Source organism: Setaria italica, chromosome IX (assembly GCF_000263155.2).
Source record: "Setaria italica strain Yugu1 chromosome IX, Setaria_italica_v2.0, whole genome shotgun sequence".
In the NCBI taxonomy this organism is placed as follows: Eukaryota; Viridiplantae; Streptophyta; class Magnoliopsida; order Poales; family Poaceae; genus Setaria; species Setaria italica.
Window position 1 is genome coordinate 7,558,306 of NC_028458.1, and position 10,085 is coordinate 7,568,390.

The 10,085-nt window shown below is 45.6% G+C and overlaps 1 pseudogene; it reads right to left on the minus strand.

Annotated features, from left to right (window-relative positions):
- Positions 1 to 40: 40 nt before the first annotated feature.
- LOC101767837 lies at positions 41 to 3,921 on the minus strand (annotated as a pseudogene).
- Positions 3,922 to 10,085: the final 6,164 nt, after the last annotated feature.

A 10,085-nucleotide genomic window follows, 5' to 3' on the forward strand; every position in this document is an offset into this window, starting at 1 on the left:
CCAGCGTGAAAAACCCCCCGGCCTAAATTGTGACAATATATTGCACAGTTAAAGTAACTTATCCAATAACCAAAATAAGGTTCATTAAGCGATTGCACATGGTGCAATTACATGAACTTACGATATCAACCTAACTTATAATGACAATATAAAGTACATTCAGCATACTTATCCAACCACACTAAAATGATCACACATGGTGCAATCACAATAACTTATACCATCTACCACCCTCCAGATATTATCAGCATCTTACGGGCTGCAATTTGATCTGTAGTACCATCATCAACGGGAATGACACCGTGTACAAGGCTCCAGAACAGTCAGCTTAGATGTAGGCGCAACTTTGTGTTCAATATACATTCTTATGGCCACGACCGCTCTAGACGCTTCCTTGAGCACATCATTGCTAATGGGCCAGCAAGTTTTATTAGCTTCCCCAGAGCACCTCCAAGGATCATGAAGAGTGTCCAATGTAAGACACTCAAGTGAGACTGCGTTCTTGACAATGCAACATGTTAGCTCAACCAAGCTCTTTGCAGAGCTAAACCCTATGATCTCCACAATCTTGAGGCAGTTGTGTAGTTGTTCAGGCAGCTCCCCCAAATGTGAGGAAGCTCCAAAAACTGATTCATGCGTCACATCTTCATGAGGCACCTGATGATGAAAAGTAAATTAGATCATGGAGCTAACAAAGTGGCCAGATACCTTCGAAGGATAGGTTTCGTCCAAGAAAAAAGTCTCCAAGGAAGGAGACGCATCAAAGAAATAAACCAGAGAAAAATAATTATATGGTGGGGAAAATGTCCTTTCTGAAATCAGAATGGTTAGATGCTTGAGGTAGAGGAATTTGGTAAGCACCATTGGTGCATTAACCACCTGCACAATAAATATGTCATGTTTGGAAAGATCACACACAGGGTATGACTATGTATCGCTACACTGCAGCACCTGAAGTCTTAAGAATACCTCAATACCCGAACCAATTAAAAGAGTCTCAAGATTTGGCATAATGGACGGAAGCTCAGCACAAGCATAACACACCACATCTGACTGGGCATGTCCAATTTCTTCATTTTCAACAGTAGTCCAAATGAAAGTTTTATATTATCTCCGGAAAAGTCAATAATTGAGATATTTGGAGCTTTGCACTCTACTGTCTGCAACCTATAGCAATCAAGAACAGTCAGGCGGCTGAGCTGCTGCAGCACACAAGGCATCTTCAGAAAAATGATCTCCTTGCAACTATAGAGCTCCAACTGCTCCAAAGCAAAGGAGTTGGAAAGAAGGCACTCTAATTCATCACCCGTAATACGAACCGAACTCAGATTCTCAAGGGACCAAGTTCAGATGTGGGATGAAAAACACAAGTGTCAAGTTGAAGATCCCGAATTGAGTTTCTAACACCATCAGAAAAAAGCGAGCATGGGAAGTTGTACTTTTTATATAGGTAAAGGTTGAGCTTTTCAATCCCTGATCTAACAGCAACCTGGAGCCAACTGTCAATATAAGGAAAGGTATTGTCTTCATCACCTAAATTAAGCTCCAATGTCTTCAAGCCAATGCCCGAGTGGTTTCTCAGAATCCTGTCGATATTCCACTTGAGCAGTGTCCAAATCAAGGTGAGGTTGGGATGACATCTCCAGGATCATAGAAAGGCATGAGAAAGGCAAGCAGCACGAGCAACATCACGCATGGGCATTAGGGTATGTATATGACACCAGATGTTCTGCATGTACAAGCATGGGTTACAATTTCAAAGTTAAGACCAAACGGAATGTCAACATTAAAGCCAAAATGGAATATTGTCTACCCCATGCATGGTTTCACAAGGTGCACTGTATTACATAGGTATATGATGCAATTTAATGCAACGGTGGTCGATAAATTGAGCAGAGCATTGCATAGAGAAGTTTTTTCCCAAATATCCACTTCTGGACTAGCAAAAGTAAATTTCATCCCACAAACAAGAGGAAAATGGAATTTAATGATGTTTGCCATGCTTTATGCCAATTGGCCAATATAAAATGTGTCCATCTTATTAGGTTGTACTTGTACCTTCTAAGGAACCTAGAAGCAGTCTTAAACTTCATGTCAAGTGCATCAATGTAGATGCTGCTGACAATAATTTTGGCATACTCTGTGCTCAAAGATATATTTAATACGTATTCACAGGGAGAAGATGAATGCAATTTTGTTATGTTTAGGAACGAGAAATATATAACTAAGATTCTGATGGTTCTCTTGCTATAACTGTCCGCTCTGCAAAGCCTGGTGGTATCACAGTTGAATCTCTCGATAACCAGCAAAGAGGACAGCCAAGAACTGGGGGATCCTAGGCTGTTCTGATTATATTGTATAGTTTATCAAAAACAGCATGTAGCTCTATCAACTACTCTCAAACAGCAACAACAGTCACATGCCTCCTTATTACTGGTAGATACACTCAGGCTCTGGATGGCAGGACATACGCAGGAGAAGTGAGAAAAAGTGGAATGTCTATTGATCCGAGAATCTCAAGAGAATATTGATCCGACAATTTCGGAGAATTTAAGGTTATTTAACCTTCACAAATAGAAAAGAGCGTATAGATAGTAATATAAATGCGGTAGTGATGTTATAGTCTTTGCACAGAGAAGTTAGAGCAAAGCAAAGCTACCAATTCACTAGGAGCAGGACTGTGAGCAAATGCAGCACTGAAGGATCTTATGTCTGTTACAAATAATATCCAGCTAGCACTAGCAGAGTCCTATGAATTAGTTTAGTTAGAGCAGTCACAGTGAAATGCGTATAGATAATTGGGGTGTTTGGATCCTAAAGCTAAAATTTAGTCCGTGTCACATCGAATATTCGGAGGCTAATTAGGAGGACTAAATATGAGTTAATTATAAAACTAATTGCATAGATGGAGGCTAAACGGCGAGACGAATCTATTAAGCCTAATTAATCCATCATTAGGAAATGGTTACTGTAGCAGCACATTGTCAAATCATGGACTAATTAGGCTTAATAGATTCGTCTCACCGTTTAGCCTCCATCTGTGCAATGGGTTTTGTAAATAGTCTATGTTTAATACCCCTAATTAGTATCTAAACATTTGATGTGACATGGGCTAAAGTTTAGCCCTGGGAACCAAACAGCCTAAATACCTCAGGAAGCCATGGGATTAAATTGCTCGATGTTTCGCCATGTCGAGAATCAGCATCACCAGGGGCGCACCCAACGTGGGACATGGTGAGACCTGAATACAAAAATTGAAGTTAGGCTATCCGCACCGCTGCGCTCGGTAAAAAAACTTGTAAAACACAATGGCCCACAGGACAGGTCAATTACAGGGAACGGTAAAAAAAACTAAGCTGCCGTGCGTGCGCCTCTATCCGCATCTCCTTCCGTCCTCGGCGGCTCCCTCCCCCCCTTCGTCGGGCGCTGCTCCGGAGCCTCCTTCTCCCCGCCGGCGCGGCCATGGCGGTCGCGCCGCCGCCCAGGAACCCCACCGTTGCTCCAGAGCTCCTCCTCCCCGCCGGCCACGACCTCCTCCTCCCCGCCCGGCCTCCGCGCTCGCCGTCGCCGCCCTGGATGCGCTGCTCCTCCACAAGAGGATAGCGTTCGTGTACAAGAAGCTCTGGATTTGGAGATCTCCTGTAGTGAATGGAAAGGTGAAGTTTATTTTAGAGGTTTGCGGTGCGGGAGTCTCACCTAGATATTTCTAGTTACGGGGCATTTGGTGAGCCACCGTGCAGATAGCCTTAGTAGGTAAAATACATGGTCAGCTTTGAATACAAAAATAGCATAAATTAGGGTTTGGGGGTGTTCGATTTCGCACAGCAGGAAGGTCCGAAGGTAAGGTTAAGGGAACGGGCGGCCATAGCCTGGCGGACGCTTGTCGGCTTGTCGCTGATGAAGCGCCCGACGAAGACCTGCCCACGATCGTCGCTGGTAGGAAGGAAAGGCAGTTTTTTCTTTTTTTGTATAAAGGCAGAGGCAAGGGTTCCAAGCCTTTAGATTGCAGACCCTAGCAGTGCCCGAGCCGGATAGCAACTGGCACAGGAGTCGGCCCAGCGGCTTATACAGGTGGCGGCCCATCATCTGGCCTAGCTTGCGCACGCAGAGAGACCCGTGGGCCGTGGGCTATTGGCAACAGCCAGCTGGGATGGGCCCAGCAAAGGGCAGCAGCCCGTGGGTAGACCGGACTATATAACACGGGCCTGTTTGTCCGAGCTGCAGTTGTTGGAGGGCTGAATTTTTTTTAAAAAAAAGCTAATAATAATTTTCGAAAAATGGGTTTAACTTTATGACTTTTCAGCTTTCCATATAAACTCAGCTTTACTGAGCTTCTAGCTTTTCGAAAGCTGTACGAGAAGTTTGCTGTTTGTTTAAACTTCTTATTTTTCACACTTAGAAGCTGTTAGAAGCCTCAAACAAACATCCTAGCTCCGGAATCTCTTTTTTAATGGACCTTCCACATTTGAGATTCGTGCAAACAATCACCTGTCTGCTGCGGTCTAGCTCTAAGGTTCCAGTCTGCCACCACCTTTTACTCTCTCGCACGACGCTACCCCATGTGCCCGCCACCACCGCCTGCACGTGCCATCCTCTGCGGCCACGCATTGTTGTTGTCCGCGTGCTCCACCGTCGCCACCCGACACGCCGCCGTCCGCGTCCTCCACCTCCGCCGCTACCTGTGTGCAGCCTCCACCACTACTACAGGTCCTGCTACGCCTTGCCTACGTTGTGTTGGTCATCCCAAGCCACCCCATGTCGCCTTTGTCATGCCGGCCGTCCCACGCGATCCCGCCACGCGCCGTTGCCGCCACCATTGGCGCAGAAAATATTGATTTTTTTTTTCAAAATGTTGATCCATGTCTTGGTAAATGTTGAATCAATTCGCTTAAGATGTTGAAATAGATTTTGAAAAAATTGAAACTAATATTTTTTAAAATGTTGAGCTAGCTTTTCAAAAATTGTTGATCTATTATTTTCACATGTTGATATGTTATTCAAAAAATGTTAAAACCCATCTTTCGAATGTTTAATGTGAACCTCCAATTTAAATTTATGGATTTTAAAGGCATAAAGCTTGATCAATTCCACATGTTGTATAGGAGGCCTGTGGTAGACCTGACGGGGGAAGTTTGCATAATTAATTATTGAGAATGCATGGCGCAAGAAGAACCCAGGAAGTGATTTAGGTGCGCTGGCAGATTCGCTTAAAGCAGTCACCGCTGATCTGAAAGTCTGGAGCCGGGAGAAATTTGGCCACGTTACAAAGCGCATTGCGGAGCTGAGAAAAGAACTCGATGAGATCTTATACAGAGAAGAGATGATGTGGCTCCAAAGATCGAGAATTACATGGCTGAAGGAAGGGGACAAAAACACAAAATACTTCCATAGGAAAGCCAGATGGAGGGCAAGGAAAAACTGGATAAAGAAACTAAAGAAAGAAGATGGTAGTTGGGGCTCCGGGCAAGATGAAATGCAAGGTATGGCAGAACAGTACTTCTCAAATTTATTTTGAAGAGATGAAGGGGTGAATCCTGCAGAGACTGCTGATTTGTTTGATCCACAAATTACTGAAGGTATGAACTATGACCTGTGTAAACCATATACACCTGAGGAGATTGCGGACGCCCTTTTCCAAACTGGGCCTCTTAGAGCACCTGGGCCAGATGGCCTTTCAGCTAGGGTTTTTCCAACGAAACTGCCCTTATTGAAGGATGACGTTGTCCAAGGAATTCTTTGAAACGGGAGTTACGCCTGAGGGGGTTAATGATACTTGCATTGTGCTAATACCTAAAGTTACATATCCGGAGACTTCAAAGGACTTCAGGCCCATCAGCTTATGCAACGTAGTCTATAAAGTGGTATCTATATAAAGTGGTATCTAAGTGTAGTGTGAACCGTTTACGACCTCTTTTGCAGGATATTATTTTCCCAAGCCAAAGTGTTTTTGTTCCGGGAAGTCTAATTACAGACAATGCTCTTATTGCTTTTGAATGCATCCATGCTATAAATTCAACCACAGATGAAAGGAGTAGCTATTGTGCATACAAATTGGATCTCTCTAAGGCGTATGACAGAGTCGATTGGAGTTTTTTAAACAACGTTCTGCTGAAGCTAGGCTTTCAAAGTAATTGGGTTCAGAGGGTCATGACTTGTGTGACCTCTGTAGTCTGTACGCTACTCAGTCCGCTTCAATGGCGCCATGTCGGTGCCTTTTACTCCAACGAGAGGTCTTCGCCAAGATGATCCTTTGTCGCCATATCTATTCTTTTTGTTGCTGGTGGTCTATCTAAATTGATTAGCAGGAAAGTTCAAGAAGGGCCGCTCGAGGAATTGCGGGTTTGCAGAGGGGCGCCAGGTATATCACACTTATTACTTGCTGACGACACCTTATTATTTTTAAAGCAATTTCAGACCAAGCCACTAAAGTTAAAGCTATTTTTTTAGATTAAGAAAATTATCCTGTCTTGAACATTCACAAGTGAATATCTACAACCACAAAGAAATAAATCCAACCACCTAGTTCAGAGGTACATGAGTATTTAGACTCCACGCCTCAACATGAGGGTCAAAGAAAATAAGAAAGCAAACCACTAAGAAAAAAAGCTAAAAGGACTAAGCTTCAAACTTTTTCTATGCTCTTGCTTCCACCTAGCCATGGGTCTTGTGCAGCAACTAATCCCTCCCATCTATCATTTTTTTAGAAACTTTAGAAGTTAGGATGATCCTGCTCGACGGCCAACTATTTCCTATCGCGTAGAAACTGCACTTAGTCAATCTCCACCATGCACACTGGCATTACACTAAAACCGCCATCCCTCCAAGCTGAACGCATACCGCCATCCAAGCATTTCAAAACGGCACCTCAAGACGTAAGCGACGTCAAGACGCCTCTGCCGCCTGAACCTGCTTCGGTTCTTCTTTTTTCACATGGAAAAAGTCTCTAGGTCAAGTTCCTCACCGCAACGCCTTCAATAAGGAGGACGATGCATCACGGCACCATCGTCGCCAGCACCGGTCAAGACCGATCATGACTTTCGCTTGAGGACCTCGACACATATGAGCACTGTACAGGCCAATTAATCAATCCCATGAAGTGCTCCATCATATTTAATGAGAAGGGACAACATGAAAGGCATGAACAAGTGAAGAGGATTCTGGGGGTGAAGCTGTCCTCTTTTGAAGCCAAATACCTTGGTCTGCCAACGCCCTCTGGCAGAATGAAGGGTGAAAGATTTCAACATCTCAAGGAGCGGTTGGAGAAGAGGCTTCAAGATTATATGGAAAAGAATATGTCAGTGGCTGCAAAGGAAATTCTAATTAAATGAGTGGCACAAGCGCTCCCCACATTCATCATGAGTGTGTTTAAGTTACCACTTGGTCTGTGTGATGACTTCACTAGCATTATACGGCAGTTTTGGTGGGGGGTGGAGAATGGGAAGAGGAAAACGGCATGGATTGCCTAGAAGGATCTCACCCAAAAGAAGTGTTGTGGTGGAATAGGTTTCAAGGATCTGCGTCTTTTCAACCAAGCCCTCCTTGCTCGACAAGCCTAGCGGCTAGTGGCGTTCCCAGAGAGCCTTTGTGCTAGGGTGCTGAAAGTGAGATATTACCCAAGAGGGAATTTGGTTCAAATTCTTCCCAAACTTGGCAACCTATTGTCCATGGTCTCGACCTCCTGAAAAAAGGTGTTATGTGGAGGATTGGGTGTGGGACACAAGTACGTATATGGTGGGATCCGTGGATTCCAAGGGAATACTCCTTAAAGGTTACTACAAGGAAAGGAAGATCACGCATGAAATGGGTTTCAGAACTTTTGGACATCACTGGCCATAATTGGGACTATGATAGACTTATTGGCACATTTAATCCAGCAGATGCGGATGCGGATGCTATTGCTAAGATCAAATTACCCAGCACATTGTCGGAGGATTTCCTAGCTTGGCACCTGGAGAAATCCGGCATTTTTATGGTTCGCAGCGCCTACAATCTGGCCTTAAAACTACAGGAGGGAGGAGTAGCTACTGCATCTAGTTCAGCTCCAGATGGAGAAAGGAAATTGTGGTCGCATGTTTGGGAGGGCAACGTGCCCCCAAAGGTCAATATATTCGCTTGGAGAAGCAAGTTTGTCAGGAAGCTTGACCAGATGGACACCTGCCCTTTATGTGGGCAGACAGCTGAGACAAGTTACCATGCTACGGTGACCTGCCCACAAGCGCGTGACATTATACAAGCGAAGAGGGATCACTGACCGGTACCTGATGAGGAACTTTTGAATATTCAGGACCGGACTGGCTACTCCTACTGCTGGAGCGATGCTCTGGCGAGCAAAGGGATTTAACGAAATTGATTTTGTGGAGAGCATGGACAGTTCATAATAATATAACCCATTGCTTCGGGCCAACCAGTATTCAGGAGTCGGTGCACTTCTTGCTGAATTTGAGGCATGTTTTGTGCCAGCATGAGTGGAAAGATGTGAATCCAGAGGACAAAGGTAAGGCTCCCTGTAGCTGGTCCGACAATAGAGTAGAGCGTGGCAGGATTTTGAAGAATGAGCAAGGTTGTGGATATTGGAAGCCACCACCTGAAGGTTGGGTCAAGGTCAATGTGGATGGGTCCTTCACAGAGAATGGGGACGCTAGGGTCGGAGTAGTGGCGAGAGGTAGCAATGGGGAAGTCTTGTTCACGGCTTGGAGAGTCCTTTTCAGATATGCGGATGCTGCTGAGGCGGAGGCTAGAGCATGCATGAAAGGAATTAGGCTAGCCACCCAATGGTCCCAGGGATCGGTGATCGTCGAATCTGATTGCGCACGGGTGGTCCATGCCATGCAACGCAAGCAGGACAAGTCTGAGCTATGCTTCATCATTGCCGAAGCTAGAGAACTCACCACGCTGTTGGAGAATTGGGAGATAGCCCAGGTGAAAAGAGATTGTAATCGAGTTGCTCATGAATTAGCTTTGTTCACTACGAAAAACACTCACACTGGTCTGGCTGAGACACGCGCCTGCGTGCGTACTCAATCTTATCCAAACTGATTGTAATGCCCATCATTCCTAGTTAATAAAGCGCTCTTTTCCCTCGCAAAAAAAGGAGTAGAACAATTGAACAAAGACCAGCAAGAAGACGCACTTGACCGATGGTGGTCCGACGGCATGGGCCGTGGCACAGAGGGGAGGGCACTCGACGCCGCGATCGTCCGTGACGCGGAAGCTGTATTGCCAGATGATTTCCCGGCGCCGCTTGCAGTTCGGCAGTCCTCCCTGTCCATGGATGAAGGAGAGGCACTCCACCAAGTCCAGGTGCAGGAACAGCGTGAAGGTGAGGCTGTACTTGACGCCGGTTGGTTCTTCACGGTCAGGATCGATACAATGTGAGGTGTAAGTCCTACCTTGTTGATCGACTATTTTGCTTGTGTCTCCACACCAAGTCCAGAGGTCGTAGGTGCCAACTTCCCGGCGGCAGGAGCACCGGCGGCCGATCACCGGTGCGCGACTGCGCGGCCACCCGCTCACTGGACGCGTGCACCGGCATCCTGTCAATCATGATGAGGGCGTGGAAGGCCGGCGACCAGCACTCAGGTACTGCTCGGGATGGCGAAAGCACCGAACGATTTTGCACGGACATGGATGATGGATCGGTTACCATTCCCAACTGAAAGGGGGCTTTGGCAGACAAATGTGGTGTTCGCAAGTTCTAGAATTTCAGAGCAGTCATCTCCTGACAATTTGTATGTCGAATAGTTTGTCAAATCGAAGATTCCGCAAATATCACCACACATTACCGTGTTTAATTTGAAAAATGCACGTTGTGTTACAAGTTACGTTATCGTAAGACCTTTTTAAATGAAATATGGCGCTACAGTGTTCATTCCATTTGCTTTTGCCATCCTGAGTCCTGGCACGAACTGAAGTTCGTGCTTCATGATTATTACAGTGGTACGTGCGGTTGTTGACAAAAAAAAAAAACGAAACAACCACACCATCAACGTGGTCACCCGCCGCATTTCAAACAAATCCACCCGAACAGAGAAGATCAGAAGCCCAAAGCAAAATCCAAAGAACTGGCCGGGAAAAATGCACGCCAG